Source organism: Neovison vison, chromosome 4 (assembly GCF_020171115.1).
Source record: "Neovison vison isolate M4711 chromosome 4, ASM_NN_V1, whole genome shotgun sequence".
Classification (NCBI taxonomy): Eukaryota; Metazoa; Chordata; class Mammalia; order Carnivora; family Mustelidae; genus Neogale; species Neogale vison.
The window spans coordinates 214,953,224-214,977,291 of record NC_058094.1 but is presented as its reverse complement, the minus strand read 5'-3'; the positions used below and the strand labels follow the sequence as shown (position 1 = coordinate 214,977,291).

The 24,068-nt window shown below is 42.8% G+C and overlaps 1 protein-coding gene across 1 annotated transcript in view; it reads right to left on the bottom strand.

Annotated features, from left to right (window-relative positions):
• Positions 1–20,636, bottom strand: part of CHRM2 (cholinergic receptor muscarinic 2) — a 148,642-nt gene extending 128,006 nt beyond the window's left edge. Inside the window, exons 1-2 of the mRNA XM_044246649.1 lie at positions 20,552–20,636; positions 20,128–20,291 (exon numbers count right to left, since the gene is read on the bottom strand). The gene's annotated coding sequence lies outside the window, so the exon portion shown is untranslated. The remainder of the gene's footprint in view (positions 1–20,127; positions 20,292–20,551) is intronic.
• Between the last annotated feature and the right edge of the window lie 3,432 nt (positions 20,637–24,068).

Below are 24,068 nucleotides of genomic sequence, written 5' to 3'. Positions count from 1 at the left end.
CTGAAAACCTGCTAAAACACTTCCCACTGAATTCCCATAGCTTCCAACACCACAGGTCAACCATTTATGCTGGGCTGAAGCAAGGATTAGAGCAGGAAGTTTCTCACAAGTTCACGGCTCTCCTGGCCCCATCGCCTGGGCATGGGCACATACATTCATCGGACATTCAAAGAGGAGAATTCAGCTCCTCTGCATTTTAAAACAGGAAGGCCTCTCTTAGGGTTCATTTTAGGAGCCCACGAACTAAACTATGACCTGATGCTTTAGTCTTCTCTAAGAGTTGTCAGAACACAAGTAGAACTATTGTTTAAATATGGCAGGGCAAAGCAACAAATCCTGTAGTCAGCAAGGAAGAAAAAGAATGGAGACTGCTCACCTTAATTTAGCCCTGAGGAAACCGTAGTTTATCAGGGAGTCCCAGACACTCTCCTCAGAGAATCCAGGAGACACCTTATGTCCCACCCAGAGGATTTAAAAGTCCTGAGGGTGGTTTTTCCTTCAGATTTGCCTTGCAAAGATTCCTGAGCAGGCACTGTCTCAGTGAATCAAGGTTGGTCATCAGAGCAACCTCCCAGAATAGGGAGATTTTCCTCCTCACATCTCTTTCCTCAGACAGAGCCCCAGTCAGATCACAAGCTTACTTCCAATTAAGATTTTAAAAACTATCATAAAGTGTCCCACAAAGGGGAACTGCTTCACAAGGATCAAGCAGCAGAGACTTCTTCCCCGTTTCCTCCAAGAGGACCCTTGGGTTTCCTCAGGAGGGTGACAGAATCAGAAGCAGGGTCTGGGGGGTTTTGAGTTCAAGAGTGAATTCTGCGTCCTTGGAGGGTGAGCAGATTTAAGAGAAAGTGTGGACCCCTCGTTCTTGGTTTACTTCTCTGTAATCCATTTCAAGATTTATCACACATGCGTCACCAGCTGACTTTGGTTGTACACTCAAGGGCACTTCTGGGAATGACACGGTGGATTTTCTATGAAAAAGGACGGCAAACACAGCAGGACAGAAGGCAGGCATTCTGAATTCTCATTCAAGCTGAATCACCTTGGGCAAGTCTTCAGAGATCACCAATTCTGAATTTCTTCAATTTGCTACATCACCCTTTCTTGTACCAATGAAACGAGATGATGGATCTAGTAATCTGTTAAAAGCTGTTATATTAACTTCTTTAATAAAGTATTGTTTATTTGAAACTGTCATTATGTATCTCACAAATATGACTTCAAGAGAGTGGCAATCAAGCCCAGTGACCAAGAGGTGGACATGTGTTCTGAAAACCAAACTGAGACACGCAATCCACTGGGTACATTTATGAGGCAATGGAACAGAGAATTTGTCACTTAGAACTACCCCACCAAATCAAGTTTCTTAACACAAATCAGATGCTGTTGGGCCACTGAGCTTCACCAGTCTTGACTTAGTTCCACAAGAAATGGAACAAAGTGGAACTAGTTAGACTTTGAGGAGGATTACAAGCATCTGTGAAGCTTCTTCAAGAAGGATCAGAAAATGTATTTTTGTAAAGTGCTAGATTATAAATATCAACTTTGGAGGTCCCATTTTGGTTTCTGTTGCACATACTTTTCTTTTCTTTTTTGATAACCCTTCACCAATACAAAAAAAAAAAAATTCTTGGCCCATGGCCATAAAGAAACAGGCTGAAGGCTGCACTTGGCCCCAACTCCTACTTTGAAATGACAGTGATGAGATTTAGGAACTCTAGGGCAACATGAGAATAGAAGGGGTTAATAGCTCAAATCCACAGTTTTTTCCTGACCTCCCAATGTGTACTTTCTATATTTTGATACTTGTTCTGTACTTCTGTTGTGACAGATGCTGCTTGATCAATTATAGTCAAGTCCCGTTGTTCACTTTGTATCTTACATACACTTACATGTAGAAGTGTTTTTATATAAATTTATATCTTTAAAATATTTTATATATAATAAGCACTCAATTATAATAACAACAAATAATATAAATAGTATACATTATACTCTATTTTACTCTATTTTATGTGGGTCTTCTTTTATAAGAGATTTGGGGCTTCTGGCTCAAATCCACTTGGGTCCAAAACCAAGACCTTCTACCTATTTGCTTCATCTGGAGTAAGTTACTCGACTTCTTTAAGCCTCTCTCCCTCTTATGTAAAATGGAGATTGTCATGCTTACACCACTGAGTGTAAGAACTAAGTGAGATGAAGCACATGGAAGACTCCACCCCCAAGTCTGGCACTACTTAATAAGGACTCAATTCCACTCCCAGTCATACCCTTCTCAATCACTCTTTCCATCAGCTATAGCAGCGGATCTGAGACAAACATTTTTTGCTGTGTTTAACTGAACTACGAATGTGAAGTTACCTAGCTGTGCCTACACAACCAAACATCCGGCAGAAAGTCTGTCAATCACGTTATTTGGGAATCCAGTCATGGTATTTAGAGTATTGATAGATCCTAACAGATTGCTGTGGCGTAACTCCCTGAGATAAACTTGGCCTTGACTGGTTTGCCATTAGAGCATTTTGTTTCTCTATTCATAAACACACCTTCTGGAAAGAATATCAGAAGCTGTAATGCCCAGCAGAGATAAAACATTTGGATGATCAAATCAGTTATTCACCCCAGAGGTTTTAGTGTCTTGGAAACAGTCAATTAAAAAGTTATATCACCAGGGGGAAAAAAAGATGAAAAGAAATGGGATGAATTTTTTGCTCCCTTCAGTGTCTTGGTCACTTCCTTTAGTATAGGAATAAGCCTCCTCTTCTATCTATGCCAACTCTTCTATATCATAAATTGGAGAAAGTCATAGAATAGTAGAGATTATTGCTGTTTACACGGCCTCACTCTCTTTTAATATAGGAAGGACACTATGATATGGGCAGACATAATAAATTAGATGATCCAACTGAATGACCTAATTAATCTTCTGTTATGGTTCTATCCAATTTTCTACTGCCTTTTTAGGTAAATGTCAGATGAAATCGAATGGTGCAGGACATAAAATAAAATGTTTCCCTTTGATGAAAGATTTTGCTCATGGGAGCCAACATGGTAAGTCTATACTCTTGTAATAACATCCTGGTGTCTCATGGTCTGATCCAACCTACCTCTTCAACTTTCCTTCCCATATTCCCATACCCACTGCTGAAGCCATTGAGAATAACCCTGACTGTTCCATTCTTATGCTTTAGTGCATGCTGTACCCTTTTCTTGGAGATCCTTCTTCTTCCCCAGCCATGGACTGAATGATTGTATCCCCCCAAATTCATATGCTGAAGTTCTAGACCCTAGTTTGATGGTATTTAGAGATGGGGCCTTTGGGAGAAAATGAGGTCTTATGACAGTGGAGCCTTCATGATGGACTAGTGCCCTTATAAGAAGAGTGAGGAGATCTTGCTGGCTCATACTTTCCCACTCACTACCCCTACCCTATGAAGATACAGCAAGAGGGTAGCTCTGTATAAATCAAAAGGAGGGCTCTTACCAGAATCCAACTATGCTGGTACCCTGATCGCAGACTTCCAGCCTTCAGAACTGTGAGAAATAAATGTTTGCTGTTGAAATCACCTCACCGATAGTATACTTACTACAGGACCCCAAACTATTAACATGGTAAAACCCTACGTCTCTTTAAATGTTCTATTAAACCAAGCCTCTATTAGGTTAGTGCCACCTTCTCCTCTGTGGTTGCAGAAGTCCCAATAGCCTCTATATAGGACCCATATATCATGTGTCATTTTTTACTTCCTACCTTTTCTCCCAGGATAAACCCTAAGCACTGGAATTGTGATTAATCATCTTTGTATTCTAGATGTCCCCACAGAGTAACTGGTTGCAACAAATTTTGTGCCAATAAATGTTGAAGAGTACAGGAAAAATAAGTATTTCTGGTATGTTAATATCTGTCCTTTATAAAGCACTTCATGTGCTTTATAAAGGACTGAATACTGCAGGGAGATGGAAAAGTAGGCTTAAAATACAGATTGATGAGGATGACATGAGTGATGGATTTTCTCTTGGTTTTAAATATGGGTAATGTCCTCTTTATAGATATGTGTGTGTGTGTGTGTGTGTGTGTGTGTGTGTGTGAGAGAGAGAGAGAGAGAGAGAGAGATACCTCTGGAACTTGACTTCTTTTCTGGGAAGAGGTGGAGTTGAAGGGAATTCCCCAGTCCTGCTCATCTTTGTGAGCAAGCTAGGCTCCAGATCCCTTCAGAATCCATCAGACTGATAAGATGGGAGACCCTGGGGTCTGCTCTGTTCCTCCCTTTTTGCCATCATTAAGGAGGTGCAATCACCACAGAAGGATTGTCATCCTTGTCCAAATATTTTTTCTTTGAGCTTATATAAAGATGAACAAAACATATCTCAAAAGATGGAGACAAATTAGCTTCCAGCCTCTGTAATACAGTTTCTCTGAAAACAAAGTCCCTTCTGTATTCCAATGGCTTACTGTTACCAGGGAATGGTACCAACTCATTGACAAGCTTAGGGAGCTCATAACAAAAAACATGAAACAAACAAACAAAGAGGATATTCCTGCAATTTTTGTAGAAATGCTTTCATTCTGATTTTAGGTCTTCATTAGAGGTGGGACTCTCTTCTAGTGAGGCAAGGTGGGACTCTCTTCAAGCAGCTTTATTTCCTGGCAAAACCTCTTTTTGATTTTGCCACTGAGTAACCCCCAAAGAGAATGCAGTATTTACAAACAAGGCTTCGGGCATGTTGTCCTATACTTCCTTGTCTCTCACAGCTCCAAACACCTCTTAAAATAGCTTTGCAAGTGCCTTCCCAACATTCCCCAGGAGCACGTCACATTCCAGTGTAAGTGAGAGGGGTCTGAGAGAGCATTCTGTCACCTCACTACAAGTTTCTCTGGACCATGAAATGCCCAGTGTCCCAGACAACACCAATTCCTCAACTCACCACCAACTGCTTCTCCTTGCCACTTTCCTCTGATATCAAACAAAGCAAAAAGACAACCCCAAAAATGGCCATTTCATTTTGAAAACATTTGTGCTGACAGTGATTATGCTTATGGTTATTAGGACTTCAGGACGGAAGTAATCTGCTCTTTGGAAGAAAAGTACATCGACAGAATTGGGAGGGATGACATGAGAATACAGCTTTCTAATCTGTCTCCCCCCACCTTACTCTAAAGATACTGCATGGACAATTTCTGACAATTTGGCATTACATAAATGTGAAAACAGAGTTTCCTAATAACCTCATGAGTGGGGGAAGAAGAACTGGATGTTGATGTCGTTCTCCACAAGGTTTCACTCATCATATTTCCCTCTGCTTTGTAAAAGATGTCATGCATCTCCAGGGAACAAATACACTGTGCGATTTGTTTTTAATTATTCTTTATTATGTAAAGTTTAAAGGCTGAGTTGATATCTCTTTATAAGCATCGACATATTTAAAAAAAAATTAGTCCAAATAGGTACTGCAAAGACAAATGAAAGCCCCAAATACTTACATGTGACTCAGCAGCAAAAATGAATGGATGAGATCACCAAAATGTCCAGAAAGCAGGAAAGCAGCTACTCTCAGGATTGGAGTAGACTAGTGAACCAGGGTTGACTCTCGGCAGGGACCCAGAAGAATGACACGATGACTGATTCATGTTCCGATAGGTTAGCACTACGTCATATCTCCCATTAAAGCTCTGGTGATCACTCATGTTTGAACCTCAGCCTTTACAACAGAATCTTACCACTAACTGAAGGACCTCTTTGGAAGTCATCCAGGAAACAGAACATGGGAGATGGAGAAAGAAGTCCCACACAAATGAGGAAGAATTACAAGGGTTTTGTTTGTTTTTTGTATTCTTTTGTTTGGAGTTCAAATCTTTCTTAAAAGGAATTAAACTCTAAGATTAAAAATAATCATGGAACATTCCACAGAGATAGTCAGAGTGAAGGAATGAAAGTCACAAGGCTTGGGTGTCAGGATGTTTAGGCTCCAAATCCTGGCACTATCACCTTAAACTATTGTCTCTCACATGACAACTCACTACGACTTCTTTGTCACGGTCTTCTTAACTTATAAAATAAAGGGGCCAAACCAGATGAGGTTGAACACTTCACTAAACTCTTGAATGTGAAGTTGAAGGAACTGAAGGTAAACTGACAACGATGAAATTGTCTCCAAGGTCATCTTCTTAATCTCTACTCTACACTGCCTGACAGTGGGGAAATCCTTTGGGAGACATGGAAGCCTCAAGTCAGGGAAAGTGTTCAAAGCCTTTTCTTTTTAAGCTCTGAAGGAGGTGGTGAAGGCCCGGGGAAGACTCGCACAGCCTGGGAGCACAGGGCTGCTTGACTGTTGAGGCCGTGGCAGTGTTGCTGTGAGAGACTGCTTAGCCTAAAAGAGGGTGACATGGACATATGTGGACCCCAACCCCTTCGACGAGTGATATGCATATGTGACGACAAAGAGAGGTCAGCTAGGAGGGAAAAGTGTTGGCACAAGCATAGTGATGTGTACAAAGTAAGTGTTTAGCAAATACCTGCTGAGTGAATGAATAAAAGAACAAATAAACGAATCCTCAAATTCTATGTGTTAAGACCAAAGCTATAGTATGGCAATTTATCCAATACAGTACTTAGTTTCATGATATAAATTGTTCTCTATCTTTGGTCATGTATCTTGTAGATGGAATCAAACAAAAAGAACCACTGTAAATCCAACCAGTATAGGGAAAAGGTGGTCTATTGAAATCAAATGTGATCTGTGCTCTAAAATTTATTTCAACAGAGGTTCCACATAAAAGGAAACACGCTGTGTCCATTCAGAAGTTCATATCTTAGACATTAATTAGATTTAGCTTAAATAAATTAATACTACTACCAGGTACCTAAAAAGGTAGCCCATATATTCTCAGGTATAGGTGAAGTGTTGGTTTTTAAAAGTGGGAAAATGTGCCAGAAGGGAAGATTTCCTCTGAAAAATTTTTTTTTAATTTTACCTATAAAGAGAGATTCTTTGAGCTTTTTCAGAAAATGATGACTTGCTGTTATGAAAACAACAGAAGAAGCAAGTTAGGGTAGTAAGAAACTTCAGACATTCAGGAGATTAGTAGCACAAAATTATCATTAAAAAAATATTTATGGGGGAGTCCGGGTGGCTCAGTGGATTAAGCCGCTGCCTTCGGCTCAGGTCACGATCTCGGTGTCCTGGGATCAAGCCCTGCATCAGGCTCTCTGCTCAGCAGGGAGCCTGCTTCCCCCTCTGTCTCTGCCTGCCTCTCTGCCTACTTGTGATCTCTCTCTCTGTCAAATAAAATAAATAAATCTTTAAAAAAATATTTATGGAGCTCTGTTATGTGACAAGAATAGAGCTGGACATAAGATTCAATGCCAAAAAGAAGAATTTAAAAAGAAAATACGAATCTTGCCCTTCTAATGAAACCAGAGAATATCAATGACAATTCATTGTGTAAAGGAGTTGAATATTAGCTATGTGTGAGAACCAAAGAGGGGGCCTAAGCAAAGCTATTAAAATTCAAGTTAGAAAAAGTGGATGCTGTTCATTAGGTGCCCAGTGCAAAGGCCATGCTGGAGTAGCTGGAATGACTATATCCACGTTATGAAATAGCATCACTTTTCCTGAAGGCAGAGACCAGAGGAAAGGGCACAACCCAAAGGAGTATGGAACCACTTCTTAGGACTTTGTTTACTTCTCAAAAATAGTAACAAGAATGCTCAGTCTGCTACTGGTAAAACAAATTAAGATTTACAGAGCTCCATTCAGGGGTCCATAGAAGTATCTTGGGTAAGCTTTTGGCTTTTACTTAGCTTCATCAAGAACACTGGCTGTTGAAGCTTGGAAGGTCAAATGGGAGGGAGAAATGGAAAACAAACAGCTCTGTGGTGTCCTTTTTCTTACCTCTTGTTGTTTATGCAGACTCAATGGAGTAGAAGAATCACCAAAACTAGAAAAACAAACTGTTTAAGCTTTTCAATAGAAAGGTGAAAGATTTTTGCTGCCTGAATTACCAAAACAAAACAAAACAATACAAACAACCAACCAAAAAAAGCCTTATGAAAAAGATAATATAGGGAAAATAAAAATAGTTCAAGAAAAACCACAAGATGCCATGTAACAATGTTCTTTTCTCACTAACTGCTGAAATAGGGTAGGATGGGTTAAAGGGGGAGAAAAAGAGAATTAAAATATTCAGAACATGAGTTCTGCTGTGCCTATTATTGGAAAGCTTTAGAATTTAAGAACATGGAACTGTAAGATTACAGAAAATCCAACATAAGAATAAAATAATAGCCATGATGAAGTAAAAAAAAAAATTTCCCTAATGTATAGCTCAAAGGTATCTTCAAGAAGTTAAAAAAAAAATGCTGATTTAATGAGAATACCAAAGAAATACAACTGAATATTATTTAGCACTAAAAACCAATGAACTACAACAAGCCATGAAAAGACATGGAGGAACCTTAAATACACATTAGTAAGTGAAAGAAGCCATTCTGAAAACTATGTGCTGTGATTCCAAATATATGACATTCTGTAAGAAGCAAAGCTGTGCAGACAATAAAAGTATCCAGTGATTGCCAGAGATTAGGAGGGAGAGAGGGATAAACTGGGGCACGCAGAAGATTTTTAGAGCAATGAAACTATTCTTTGTGACACTATAATGGTAGATACATGCCATTATACGTTTGTCAAAACCTACAGGATGCACAACACAAAGGGTGAACCCTTACGTAAAGCTATGGCCCTTGGATAACTATGATGTGTTAACGGAGGCTCATTCAGTCTAACAAATGTACCACTCTTGTGGGGTATGTCAATAATGGGGCAGTGTATAGGAGGCAGGGAGTTTATGGGAAGGCTCTGTACTTTCTACTCCACTTTGTTGTTAACCTAACACCATTCTAAAAATAAAGTTTATTTAAATAACACAGAACTAGTGCAGCAAGAAAGTTATCTTCCTTTTGTCTTCCGAAGATTTATTTATTTTTGAGATCGAGAGAGAGCACAAGTGGGAGGGGTGGGGGGAGAGATAAAGAGAAGCTCAAGCAGACTCCCCACCAAGCGTGGAGCCCAATGCTGGGCTCAGTCTCAAGGCACTGAGATCATGACCTGAGCTGAAAGTAAGATGCTTAACTGACTGCTCCACCCAGGTGCCCCAAGAGAAGATGTCTTCAATAATTATACAGAGTAATTAAAGAAATAGTACTTTGAATTTTAGATAACTAGACTATTGAAACTGTTCTGTTTTCAATTATATTGGAAAGGCAGAGGAAGAGCACATGGGAGTTTGAGAGAAAAAACAGATTTTAAAAAAGTAGCCAAATAGTTGCTGCAAGGGGAATGAGTAAGTCACACTAATTTAATTAAAAGAGGCAAACAAGCATAATGACCTTTAGAATATCTGACCAATACAAGATGTAGTGATTTCAATGATCTGCAATTCCTAAGTCTTAGGGAGATGAGCTAAAGGATTTACAGTCACCATCAATTATTTCTGAAAACGCATCTCACACCAAGGGATCCCAAAATACAGAAATTGGAGCAATACCTATTAAAGGAGAAGGGAGCAGGGCTGCCAATTATAGCCAACTCTCTAGATTCAATATCTACTAAAATAATGGGACTAAACCAAGGGGAAAAATATAACAAACCATAGGCACTGAAAAAGCTGCAGAGAGCCAGGAGCAATTAAGAGGCTGCGAATTGAGAAACGGAACAAAAATGCATGAAGAATGGACCATGGGAACTTGCATTGTGGTAAAGAAACTAAAATGAGCTAGTGAACATCAAAGAGGAGACACCTGACAACCTCTTTCTTCCATTAGAACGACCCCTGGGATTTAATCCGGATGCTTCAAAGATAGAAAGGCACCATTTCATTTATTTATTTATTTATTTTGAATATGGAAACTTGTTGGAATATAAATATGACCTCTTTTCTGTATCCCTGCTTGCAAATAAAAGAAATCTGAATTTCTAGTAAATTCTTACAGAGGTAGAAGCAGCAAGGCATCTCCTTATAAATGAAGGAATTTTAAAGAGCAATGCTAAGGATGTGAATTTCCTGAAAGATGTGTTATGTAACTAACTGCGAGGGAGAGGAGCAATTATCACTTTAATTAATTAGGGCCCTGTTGTAGCTCCCCTGTGAAAGATAATCCTTGATTAAAAGTGTCAGTGTGTAAAAATATTGACTAATATTGAAATGTAAGAGTGTGAAATTTCAATTAATTGTAAAAAATTAGCTGGTTTTATCATTTACCAATAGACACTCATGATTCTCTGGAGACTTGGAACATACAAATGGTTAGAGTTGACAGTGGACATGTAAACAAAAATAGAATTAATCCACGGACAGTTCATCCCTCAGCACAATTACTTCCTTTGGCCTTTTGTTTTGTATCTGCAATGCAGAGGTTAATGTTAAGTAATAGCTACAGTTTTGCGCAGGAAGGGAACAGACAGAATAACATGAAATAGAAAAAGACCAAATAACATTTTACTAGCACATAGTGTTTTCATGGACAACAGAAATTTTCCAACATACATACACTTTATAAATATTCAAGAAATCATATTTTCTGCCTTAGAAACCCCATATTTAGAAGCCTTGCTGAGACTCTTTCCCCCATTGTGCCTGGAAAGAGTTCCCCGGGAACTAGGAAGCAGCAAGCATCTTCAAATAGGAAGCCTAGAATTAGACTATAAGCCAAGAGGTAAGCAGCCACAACACATTCCAAATCTCACCTGAGACCAGTTTCTCGAACACAAACTTGGTTTTCACGATTCTGTTTTCTAAACACTGACTCAAAGTGTGATGTACCTCTACTTATTTTTCTTCTCTCTCTCCTTTTCCTTATCTTACTGGAATTAAATACCAAATGATACAATGAGCTATTCTTTAAAAAAAAAAAAACTGCTTATGGTATAGTAAAGCAAAACAAATATTTATACCGGTCTTTGACATTAAATGGGTGACTAATGCCTGAAGCAATGAACTCACTCTCAGACCTAGAACAGACTGTTCCATGTCAACGAGCTCCAATTTCTAGACTTACAAAGAAAAAAAAAAAATAACAAACATTTACCATATGGGACTGGCATACTATATATAATGAAATGACATGAGTCCTAAAACTTGGTCTATACCTAAGAAATGGCAGCTGCTGTTTCCTTGTTTTTATTGTCATTTTAAACATCACAGAAGAATACCTTATCCAAAATTTGAAATTTTGGTTAAGAAATATATAGTCACAGTCACTTAAAATAAAAGCAAAGGGTGCCTGGGTGGCTCAGTGGGTTGAGCCTCTGCCTTTGGCTCGGGTCATGAGCACAGGGTCCTGGGATCGAGCCCCATATCCCCCCGCTCTCTGTTCAGCAGGGAGCCTGCTTCTCCCCCCCCACCCCCAACCAACTGCCTGCCTCTCTGCCTACTTGTGATCTCTATCTGTCAAATAAATAAATAAAATCTTTAAAAAAAAAATAAGAAAAAATAGGCTTATCTTCTTATATTATTCCATCCTGTTTATTGGTTTGGCATAGTTGGGGAGGTAAGGGAAAGCTACTCTGCTTTATTGTGTGGAGGAATCATCTTCATGACCAAGGGTGAGTAATAACATCAGGAAAAATCAGTAAAACATTCCTTCTACTAGGGGAGGTAATACACGTATCAGTCTGTTACCGAGGCTCATGACAGTTCACCAATTTTCCCAGTAAAGGTGGAATGTATGCCCATTAACATTTAAGAATATTCCCTCCCTCTAACACCTCCACTAGGGCTGCAGGAGAGGAAGAGGATGAAGGCCAGGTGCTTGGTGCCCCTGATTAGTAGTGGAAACTTTGTCAGAACTCCAGATAGGAGAGAGCACAGAGGAGCTTTCGAATTGAAGAAATCTTCTCAGGAAGGTATCAGGGAAGGTGAGAGAAATTGTGGAGAAGGAGTGAAGCAAAGCGTAGAAAAGAAACCAAGTTGCTTACATCTTAAATGACCAGAGCTGACATAACATAAGCACCTAAGATTCCCGGAAAGGGACTGTGCCCTCTCCGTAAACAGGTCCAGGGATGGTATGAAATGGAAGAGAAGCAGCTTTCCCTCTGGCTGCCCTCACGGGTGGCTCTTTATCCCTCACACCAGAAAATCAGTCTCTGGCCACAACAGAGCTCTCTGCCTCCAAGGCCAATTTACATCAGACGGAAAACTCAGCGGCGGTCAGGGTGGCCACATCAGGTAGAGTGTCCTGTCTCTGTTCCTCTTCGACGCCCTTTAGATGCCAGTTCTTCAAGGGGGTATTATTTAGAATGTGGCGCCGTGATTACTCACTTCAGTAGCACCTGAGATGTTCCTTAAAGAATAGATTTCTGGGTCTGACGCCAAACCTGCTGCCTTAAAATCTTTGCAAGACAGAGTATTTCAATGACATAACCTGTGAATGAATCTTTTAAAAGCCTTTTTGGAAGACAGGAGTGGGGTAACGAATTCAGAATCTGGTGAGTCAAAGCATCATATCCAATGCTTCTGAATACCAACTTCTGGGAAAGTGGGTCCGGTTCTGCCATGAGACCAACACTCGGGGGTACTGGGCTCAGGAAAGAGAAGTATTGCTTTTCTGATCCTAGTAAATACAGATCACTTCCAAATACTGCTCTGCTATCACACTTTCTGCTATTTATTTTCACTGACCTTAAGAAATCTACATTTTCGGTTCTGTTGTTAGTACTGTTGCACATTTTCCATGGGCTTGCCGGCCCTACTTGTGTGTAGTCTGTGGACATGCGGATCAGTCCCCTGACACAATAAAATAGAATGAATGGGAGACTACTGACCAAGGTCCACATTATCTACGGAAAACGTGGGGAAAAATAAAGCTCCATATTTCTAATGCATTTGAAACATACATGTTATAAAATTATGGCCTCTGTTCCCATTTCAGACCTTCCTGGGCCTCCCTAGCAAGCTCTGGTGGGCACTCCGCTACCGCAGCACCGGATAAAATCACCCAAGTCAAAGAACACTTCTATAGGCTAACCCTTTTGTAAATAGTTCAGTTTACTATCTAAGAAAATAATCAGCAAACCCCAAAGAACTCTTTAAAATGAAAAACCCACGTTTTCACCTTTCAAACACTTGGCTATATAACTGTCAAGTGCCATTATTAGATCAACTCTGCATACCAAAATAACAAACACACACCGAGTAACTAGAGTGCAGTGCACTTGGCGGTGGGAGAGTAAACGAGGTACAGAGGGTAAAATATTCACCAAAGTACCTGCCACATCATTGCTTCTCTTAGCTATTGTTATCAGTTTGGGTGACGGCTAATGTGCATGTGATGTTTACCAAGGTTTACTGTACTACTAACAAATTAGATAAAGAGGATGCCTGGGTGGTTCAGTCGGTTAAGCATCTGCCTTCTGCTCAGGTCATGATCCCAGGGTCCTGGGAGTGAATCTCTCTTCTCTCGCTCTCTGCCACTCATGTTCATTCTCTCTCTCTCTCTCAAAAATAAATAAAATCTTTTTTTTTTAAAAGATTTTTATTTATTTTATTTGACAGATAGAGATCACAAGTAGGCAGAGAGGCAGGTAGAGACAGAGAGAGGAGGAAGCAGGCTCCCCGCCGAGCAGAGAGCCCGATGCGGGGCTCGATCCCAGGACCCTGGGATCATGACCCAAGCTGAAGGCAGAGGCTTTAACCCACTGAGCCACCCAGGCGCCCCTAAATAAAATCTTTTAAAAATTTAGATAAAGAGGAGGAGGGGAAAAAGGAAAAGGAAGCAGAGGAGAAGAATAAAGAGACAAAGAACTATATTGGCCTATATTTATTTAGCATTTTCTCTGTGCCAGTCATTATCCGCTATTTATGTGTATGATCCCCTTGTGCAGTGGGGGAATATGGAAAAGGCAGAAAGGGATACAGCCTGGCAAAAAGGCTTCGGTCAGTTACGGAAGAAGAGCTCATGTGGATTTTAGAGTTTATCCTAGACAGTTGAGAAACAGTGAAGAATTTTTAACAAGACGATGACATGCTCAGATTTGCATTTTAGAAAGGTCATGCTGGCAGCGTGAGGCATAGATTGTACTAGGGAAAGACTGGAGGTGGGAGACCAGTTAGAAATGCAAGGCTCTGGTGGCAGTTCATGTGAGAGACGCTAAAGGTCTGGAAAAGTTATGTGGATGGAGAGGAGGGGAAGAATTTTAGGCAAGTTTCAGGGAGAGGCTGGACTAGGGGACACCATGGTGTGAGGAGAATTGCAGGGAGGAAAAAAAACCGACATGCTTACAGAGTGTCAACCTCACTTCTTCCACTGTCATATAATTTGTGACTAATAATATGTGCAGATTGGCATTACAATATAGAGTAAAACTTCCAAGTTTCTCATATAACAACTAAAAATTACATATAAAATTCAATACATCAATAAAAAAATTCTCATTCTAAAGATAAAAGACTTCCATTTTGAAGTTTTTAAAGATTTAAAAATACAGAATATTCCATTAGATTCTTCTTCCAGAAATACCTCAATGAAACTTCTTTGTTTCCCACAGAAACATTTTCACAGCAATTTTAAACAGATAAGGGACCAAATATCCTAGCTTTCCCGTAACTTTCTAGAATTCTACAGAGCAAACGGCACTCACTATGAACTTCTTCTACCAACCTTTCTGCTTAAAAAATATACTAATTACAGGTCTTTCTTGCTTTTGTCTATTTCAAATTAAAATTAGAATTGAAATTTTCTCAAAGTTTTAAAAAATGATGTTCTCGCCCTCTCCAAAGTAATGTGCTTCCTGTTACTGAACACCAGAGGGCATCATTCTGTGAAAGCCAGGATTTGGGAGAGAGGGAGAAAGAGAAGGAATTCCATGGCTAATGAAAGAAACTGATTTTTTAGTATGTACCCTTATCTACCATGAAGCATTACCATGGTAACAGCACCAGTTAAGATGATTGTATATTTAGGTCACAGTATAAAAGAAGGAGCTTGAACATGAGGGGAAAAAAGGGAAGCAAAATAAAGACAAGAATATATGAAGTGTGGAAGGAGGCAAACCAGCCAGAACCTACCTCACTCGCCCTTTGCTAATAGCTATTTCACAAAGTCATGCCTCTCAGAAGAAAGGGGGATAGTAAATTCTAACTAAAATTTAAAGTTGCCATTGAAATTCAGAACCGTTAAGTACCCGCAATCTTAATAAATTAAGAGGAACTCATTCAGCATGGAAAAATGAAGAGAGCACTATACTCGAAGTTGGGAGGTGTGTGTTCTTAGGCAGCTCTTGGTGACCTGCTTTGCTAGAAAAGCCTCTTTGCCCACTTCAGCACATATCATGAGTTAATCTAAATGATATCAACACTCTCTTTCATCCTGCGCACCAGACAAAAGGAAATCTTAGTGTAGTAAAAGGTGGAAAGAACATCTGCCAAAATACCAGGTAATTTCAGTGCCCTTGTTTTCCTCTGCCAGAGGCATTCACAGATCAATCAGAACAAGCATGCTGTGCCAACTAAGAATCTAGTTAGCACCAAATCTGCCTTGCTTAGGGTTTAGGGAATCCAACAAGTATATGCAGAGCTGAATTAAAAGGATGCGGAGTGGGATGTCTGGGTGGCTCAGTCCGTTAAGCATTTGCCTTCCACTCAGGTCATGATCCCAGCGTCCTGGGATCGAGTCCTGCATTGGGCTCCTTATTCAGTGAAGAGCCTGTTTCTTTCTCTGCCTGTGCCTGCCCCTCTGCCTACTGTGTTCTCTCTCTCTCTCTGACAAATAAATAAAATCTTTTAAAAAAATAAAAATAAAAAAAGGATGGGGGAGAATAATGCTGAACTCTGAACACCAGAGTTTTGACGTCCCCAAACAGAGGGAAAATGAAAGCTGCCACTATTCAGAGAGCCAATCAGCACAGCATAAGACAAAGACTGAAGTCCAACCGGCTTCAGGGACTGCAGCTAGGGACTGCAACTTACCAGCTGTGCAATCTTGGGCCATTACCTGATGCCTCCGAATGCCGAAAAATGGGGAAAATGACGTCTACCTCTGTAACATGACTGTTACAATGACACGAGAATTGATTCATCTATTCATTCATTCCACACATATTTAAAAGCTCCTAGGATGCGCCAGACGCTATCTTCAACAGTGGGGATCAAGCACTAACAGGACAGATGATATAATATATGAAAGGTGCTTAGGACAGTGCCATCAACTTAGAACACACTCTATGAAAACTTATTTCCAAGGAAAAACAACCTCCTTCCTTTGTCCCACAGAAACCATACACACCACCATGCCCATGTGACTCAGCTAAGATTTGGGGTATGCAATTAGGACACTGGCTCTCATGCCCTGTAACAAAAGCAGGTATTAATAGTTGCACGGAGAATATTGACAGTGTTTGATACATAGGAGTCTGAGGAAAATGACACAGAATTCATACCATAAAATGTCCAACCAACTCAGAGATAAGTTTAAATGAAGAAAACCAGTCCTTCAAGAGAAATGTGTGACAAAATGTTTGTCAGTCTGTAGATCCTACTGAGTGAAGTGAAGAAAGATTAAGATCAGATCACGAGTCGGGTGTGATGTGAGTGGCTGTGTTGAGATAATCACCGATAGGCCTTCTGTCACAGGCACACTGCGAAGGCTGACATCAGTGACGGAGCTTGAACCAAGCACTTTGGGGGCTGTTAATGGCACACTCTCACATTCTTGTCCTCACAGGTTTCTCCCCCAGTTCCTCTTCATTTCCTGTTACTCAACTGCTCCCTCTTCTTCCTCTTTTGCACCTGCCTTCACTTCGGTTACTGCTGTGGCCAGGAGAGATAAGTGTTTCCTAATCAGCCTACCTGTCTTCCTCCACTGAAGTGGGTTCCATGCCTTTCCTGCCTTCCCTGTCAGCCAGCAGGCTGGGGACTGCTGTTTTCCTCAGACCTCAGAGGCTGCTGCTCCTTCCTGTGCCCTTGGCCCTGGGGGATGGCTGCCCTGGATTAGAATTGGAAAATGCCACCAGAAGGTACATCCAAGTGCCTGATATTGGAATTATCTGGGTAAAGAAGAGAAGGGTCACATTTGGAGTAATGTGGTTTGTAAAAGTGAAGACAGCCTCTCTCTCTGCCTCCCCGCAGAACCGAATGTGGGGACTCGTCCCAAAGGGACTTTTACCTACATCTGAATGCTAGCCGCTTCCATACCTGCCCCTGAAGTTGAAAGCTGCAAATGTTTTCTTTGGGCTCCCTTGAACTTGAACTATGGTAGGGATATTCAAATCCACCTATTTTGTCACTCCAATCCCTCTCCAGACACCCTCAGGCATACTCACATAAACAAATATGCCTCTTTCTTTTGTAGGAAGACCAAGCATCTGTTGGGAATTTTGGGCCCCAAGACTCTCCCTCACTCCCATTCCACTTCATTCATAGAGTTTTGTTTTGTTTTGTTTTTAATTTTTTTTTCAGTGTTCCAAGATTCATTCGTTGTTTATGCACCACATTCATAGAGTTTTAAAACAGTAAGCTGACTTGGCTGGAATTTCCACACCTTTACTTTCCAGCTTTAATTGACCTAATTGTTTAGCCTAGTAAAAAATACAGAACCAAAAGACTTTGCATATCTATGAACTGCCTCAACTGGAACACATTACTAATAATAGTAATAGCAATAAAAATTCATCTAGCATTAACATATTACTTCTTGAGACCTTAGGCACCAAATCCTGCAAAGCTGCGACACTGTCAGCCCAAAATTCTTCCGTCCATGTGACAAATCTCTGAAGTCCACTTTCTAAATTGTAACCCAATACATTTCCCAATGTGAAACTGTCTTCTGGCCAAATCATCTGGTTTACTTCTATGATTATCAGTTCCTTGTTATTATCATCCAAGTAAGACACGCACACATGCCTAACTGCAGCTTCTAAAGTGTACCGTCATCAGTATTTGCTTATCAGTAAAAATGTAATCTCCCTGCCATATGCTTTCCAATACAATGTATACACATGCAGACTGCCCACAGAATAGAATGCAGGGCCTTTGCCAAAGGATGCCAGGCTGAGCATCAAGGGGAGTTGACGAGCTGCCTCACTTCCAGAGTCCTCTTAAATCCAGTAAGCCAGAAGAGCCGGGAGTGAAGTCAGGTTCTGGTTCCCCAAGGATATGGCCATTTGGACTTCCCTGGCCTGGCAGGAGAAAGGCTGCCCGCTGTGGCTGGGCTCCGGCCTGGGGATGCCCCAAGTAGAGGCCTGGGTGCCCCAGCCTCCTGCCCCTTAACGCAGAGCACACACAGCTGGAGCCAGAACTCCCTGGTCTTTTCCCCAGAGACTCCTCACCCTCACTCCACTCCACCCCCCCAAATCGAGTTTTCCCCAAGCCATTCCTGTCACCCCATGGTTCCCCTCTCCAGTCTGGATGGCTCCCCTCTCCTCCAGCCCTGACCTCTGCGTGGCCCTGGCGGTGGCCAGGGCTGCAGGCTGCCCCCACTGCGGAGCAGGGGCAGCATGCCAGAGCGCCGCCGGTGTGGGGTAGAGCGTGAGGACCTGTGTTTGTGCTGCTGGCTGCGTGTACTAGGGGATGGATAAACCACACGCCCAGCTGCTACATACCCACTGCCACCCAGCGCTAGGAAAAAGAGCAAGAAACGCAAAAACAAACCAGAGAGAGAGAGAGGAAAGGGAAATAGAAAGTCAGTGTGGGGAATTCTGAAGCTCAAGGACTGTGAGGCGCCGGCTCCGGCTGGGCTTGCAGCGCCTGGTCAGGCAGACTCAGAACCCTCCTGTGACTGAGGCCACAGACATACCGTGGCCGTGAACTGACATAAGGACACAGGAGAGCGGTTTGGGTGAGCTATCAGCAGGCAGCCCTGCTTGCCTTAGGCAGTTACCTCTATTTCTCTGCTCTCCTTCTGCTTCTCTGCACCAACAGACTCCCACAGATATTTCCATTCAGGCAACAGCCTTGGTCTCCCGGCCTAGGGCTGGTGGCTCCATGGACCCTAGCATGGACGATTTTGTGGCTCAAAGCAGCCTCGAGGGCAGCGATGGGAACGAGGGCAGAGAAGGGATGGGGACCCTGGAGGAGGACTGAGGCAGTGGAAGTGTGCTGCTCTCTGGGTCAGTAATTCAGGAGAAACTTCCCTTCTTGAAAGCTCTCCCAGGGAACCTCCTCCACCCCGCGAGGGGCCCAGGGGCACCGGGCAGAGCGTACAGATGGGATTTCTGCACGATCCACCTTGCAAGGACTTGGACCGCACCTCCTGGGTTCCGCGAGCTACAAGTTAGCTGCGATCACCCAGGTCCGCAGGTGCGGATGACGAGGGGCACTGTAGGTGCAGCGGCCCCTAACTGCGACCCCGTGCCCCACCTGCGTGGCCCAGGGCCCACGGTGAGGTGGGGGTCGGGGAAGCGCTGGCATGATCCCGGATCTCGCAGGCTTTGGGCTGGGACAGTATCCCCAAGCCCAGGCGGACTGCTGACTTGGTGTGTGGGACCGAAGTGGCATGCGGTTGCAAGAGGCTTCCCCCTTCTTCTGTTCTGGGATCTTTTTCTCATTCTTATAACATCCCCCCTACCCCCCGCCCCGCCGCTCCTTGACCCAGGTCCTCCGACCGCAGCACCTAGCCTCCTCCAACGGACCCAGCGGCGGCACCCAAGGGACTGCTCAGAAGGCGGAGCCAGGGGACCGTGCGGGGCCGGGGCGAGCCGGGCCTCCACCCCAAACGCTCGGGATAAGTGGCCAGACCCCCAGCAGGAAGGAGCGTGAGGGACAGGAAAGGGCAAAGCTCTCCTCGTCCCTCCCCTGACAGCATCTTGGGGAGGGGGCTAGCCCGCTGGAAGGGGAGCGAGGACCCGCACGCGCGGCTTGCGGGCTGCCACCGCCACATTCCGCCGGACTCAGTGACCCGCGGAATCGCGCCCCCGCCTCGCGCTTTGCCTCGTTTGCCCCCTCCTTCCAAACCCGCCATCACTTGCCTTCAGCCCTCCAAGCCCCAGCAGTCAAAGTTTCCGTCTGAGAACCTGCACTTGTGGAGGGCTATCTCCCAATTTCCCAGTCCCCGACCCCTTCACGCCGGGTTCTGGGGACTGGGAGGGACCCTGCCGTGCCAGGGTCGCTGGAACTGGGCAGCGCGGCGCCCTTACCTGCGGACGGTGTAGCTCCAGCTGCCTCCCGGGACTGCGATTTCCTGGGTGAAGGCTGGCAGGAACGAAGAGCCCTTCGCAGGTTCGGGGCTGACTGGCCCCGGGAACGGGCTGCGCACCGCTCAGAGTCCGAAGCCAGCCGCCAGCTCCTTTTCTCCCTTGATCTTGCAAGAAAAAAGGCAAAGATTAGTTGGTGCCGCGACACCCGGAGGGGTGGGGCGGGGAGGCGGGGTGAGAGCGGACCCAAAGGATCGGACGAGAACTGCGGGGCTCGGGCGCGCGCGGGCAGAGTCGCGCACCCCACACCGGTCCCGGTCACTTGGCGTGTCTGGAACCCCTCCGCGGTTTAGGCTGGAGTGAAACTGACGCTGCCCCCGCCCTCCACACCAAACCACCACAGGCAAGGCAGAAAGGACTTTCAAACCTGGCTTTGAGGAAGAAGGCGAGCCTGGAGAACATAACAGAACCAAGACCTGGATGCACCCGCGGGCTGGGCGGGATTCATTTCTTCACCAAAGTGCTTGGGGAAGTAGTAATTGGTGTGGGGGCAACACCTACTTTAGTGCCTCCGGCGATGTCCTAGTGGGATCTGCGGTTTCAAGGCTCTTAGCCAACCCGCAGGCTGGCGTGTGTGTGTGTGTGTGTGACCGCGCGCGCCCGAGTGTGTGTGTGTGTGTGTGTGTGTGTGTGTGTGTGTGTGTGTGTTAGTGTGTGTGCGCGCGCGCACGGTGGCTCGCTCCCTAGAGCGGGTCTCTGCGCCCCGGCGCCTTTGGTATAGCAGAAGACCCTGTCTGTTCCTGCGTGTGTGTTCCATTAGCTGCAATGGGCGGACAATTTCTGGAGAGAACATTTACAATTTTCTTCCAATATGACAGGATTAGTTGCTGTTGAAGGCGCTCCTCCAATGAAATCTCCTCTGCTCTCTGATTTGGCAGGTTCTTCTGAGCAAATATGACAGCCTTTTCTCCAGGCTCCTTTCCGCTTCTCCACGTCCATCCCCAGAGCCCAGCTCTCCATCTGCAATTTCTACACCAGAACCTTTACCATTACCACCACCACCCAGTCCCATTCCTGCAAGTACATGATTGCTATAGAGGTGACATGACACATTGGGAAGAACACAGTGTTGCTTCTAAATTGCCGAAGATGCTTAAGCTCAGTTTTTCCAGGTGGGAAAATGTTAGAATAAATCCACTGTGCTTTGTAAACATGTAATCATGCTGAACTATTTACAGATTGTTTATTTCTTTGGGATATTAGCAAACCTGTTACAGAGAGAGGTAAATTTTTTTTTCTTCTAATTTTAAGCATGGTCTAGTGTCCATGTTTTCTTCAACTAGTAGGCATTACATTAGGAAGTAACTTCATGGAATTGGGGGTCTCCATGAAAATAATTAAGATACAAACTTCTTGTGTTGCAACAGCCTTAGGTTTTACATCTTCATAGAAATTCCTTCCAAGAAGACTACTTAACTATTTTTAGATACTAAACCATTTGATAAAGGCACAATGTTATGATTCTAAAGCATAGCTGAGAACGAGACTTTCTTTTGCGAAAAGGAGATGTGTATATGAAGATAACATGGATTTTTACCTTTCACAATCAAATGAAAAGCAATGAAAACTTAAATTGAATAACACAGAATTAGATACATCACCTCTTGCATCACAAAGACAAAGAACAAGCTGGTTTAATATATCCGATACAATGCAGTTGAATTCTTGATGCCCAGGTTTTGCTAGGTATCAAAGAGCATGTGGAATAGCAAAAGTTAGTGTCCCTTTTCTTTGTAAGCTTTCAGTCTTATTAGTTAGGAAAGACACTCCTATGAGACACCCATGTAGCAGCTGACAATCAACATGATAGATTATACAGCAATATAAATTCACTGAGAAAGGGAAATCCTATATTGAAAAGTTTTTGCCTGTTAAGTCAGAGTCACCACCAAGCAGGATGTGGCATAAACTAAATTTTACTAGATTGAAGTCATCCTGAAATAATGCATTATAACCCTATGGTGTACCTTCAGCTTCCAAATCCCTACATCCTGCCATCACCAAAAGATTCTAAGATACTTGTTAGGAAATCAAGACAGCTTTGTCCAATCTTGGTCCCAGCCTCCCCAAGCATTTGGTCCATGACATTAACAATCTGAGGTAGTCACTTCCTCTCCTTTAGCAGCTGTTTTAAAAATGAATTCACATTCTCCTTCCTTACTCCATTATTTCTTTTAAACCCCCCAAAACCCAAGGAGTTGCTCAAATCTTTTTGAACCACCTGCCAGTACAACCTCCCCTCCAACACAAACACAAGCGAAAGCAGAAATGTAAAGCGGAATGGATCCCTGACCAGTAATGGAGAAGAAAACTTAGCGATCTGTTACTAATTTATTCTTTCGTATCATTAATGCCTTCTTGTATAAATAAGACTACACATTCCAAAAAAAAAAAAAGCGGTACAAGCAAAAAGCCAATGAAAGCGAACAAATAGTTTCTTAAACTTGAATAAAACAGTCTGTGAATAACTGAACTACTGTGTTCAAAGGAAGTCACTATACTTAATCATGGCCTTTTGGAAACGAGCTTCAAATGCAAGCAGCATTTTTGCCAAACAATCAGCAATGATGTCCATTTTCTTCCTCTAGGTCATCACTGGAGACACTCTGTTTATGTATATTTATAGTTGTGCCACTCACTGTGCGATTTTGGAAAAATTATTTAATTGCCTGTAAAAGGGAGATAGTGATAGTGGTATCTCCTGGGGTTGTTTTAACGAACAGAAGTAATTCATGTAAAATTTTCAGCCTGGTATATAGCAAATGAACTATAACTGTAAGACTGTTGGGATTTAAAAACATAGATTCTTGGACCATACCTCTGACCTACTGAATCAGAATATTTAAGAATGAGTCTTGCCAGTGGGAACCGTACTGCTCATCAACACCCTGCAGTAAGTAAGCATCTTAAACACAGTCCATCATAACACAGATCCTTTTCCCTTCCAGTTTCTCTTTCTTTACAAGGGAAGATCATGTGTATTCTAAGCATTTTCCTTTTTTTTTTTAAGCCAGTTCCCTAAGATAAAAGAGCACACCCCAATTCCAGCATATAGCTTTTACATTTATTAGTAAGTCATGGTACGGAACATTTTCAAAAGTGCTTTTTAAAGACTTTGTAGAATGTACCTACAGGTTCTCCTTTATCTACATGGCTATTTTCCACCTCAAAGAACACTAATAAATTAGTAATTTCCATTTGTGAAGCCAAACGTCATTACCTACAACCTCATAAAGCTAGTTTTAGGCATGGGTTGAAGACCTCTGCTGCCTGAAAGGGATGACTTTGAATCTTTGACAAAGCTCCTTTTTGATGAACACTGTGAATAAGGTCACTACTAACGCTGAGGAGACAGAGAATGGCATGTCTCATTCCTGGGAAGGTGGTGCATATTTTATCGTGGCACGTTGATTTCAGTGCAGTAATAATTAGGGTTCAGTAATTAGATGCACAAATCAGCACTCTGTCATCATAAGTGGATTAAGAGGGTGACAAGTTCAACTCAAGTGATTTCCCACCAGGTATGGCGGCCATAACATTTTCTTAATTTTCTGCTTTCAAAGAACCAAGAAAGAAAATGAAGGTGAAAACTTGGCCTCCATGGGGAAATGGACCAAGTGCAGGAGAGCCTGCCTCCTTCACCTCCCACTCACACAAAGCCTTCAAGAGTGGAACAAGGAAGGCACAGCATTTATCAGCAGGAGATTTGGGAACCGCAGGCTGACTTGGCTAATATCTGCCAAAGGAACTTTTCTATTCCTTGACCTCAGTGTGAAACAGAACAGCCCTGCATTGAAAGTGACCCTCCACTAGATGACAATCACAGCTTAAAATGGGTTCTTCAGTGTCCCTCACTGTTTTGAAATCTTAATAACAGCCCCATA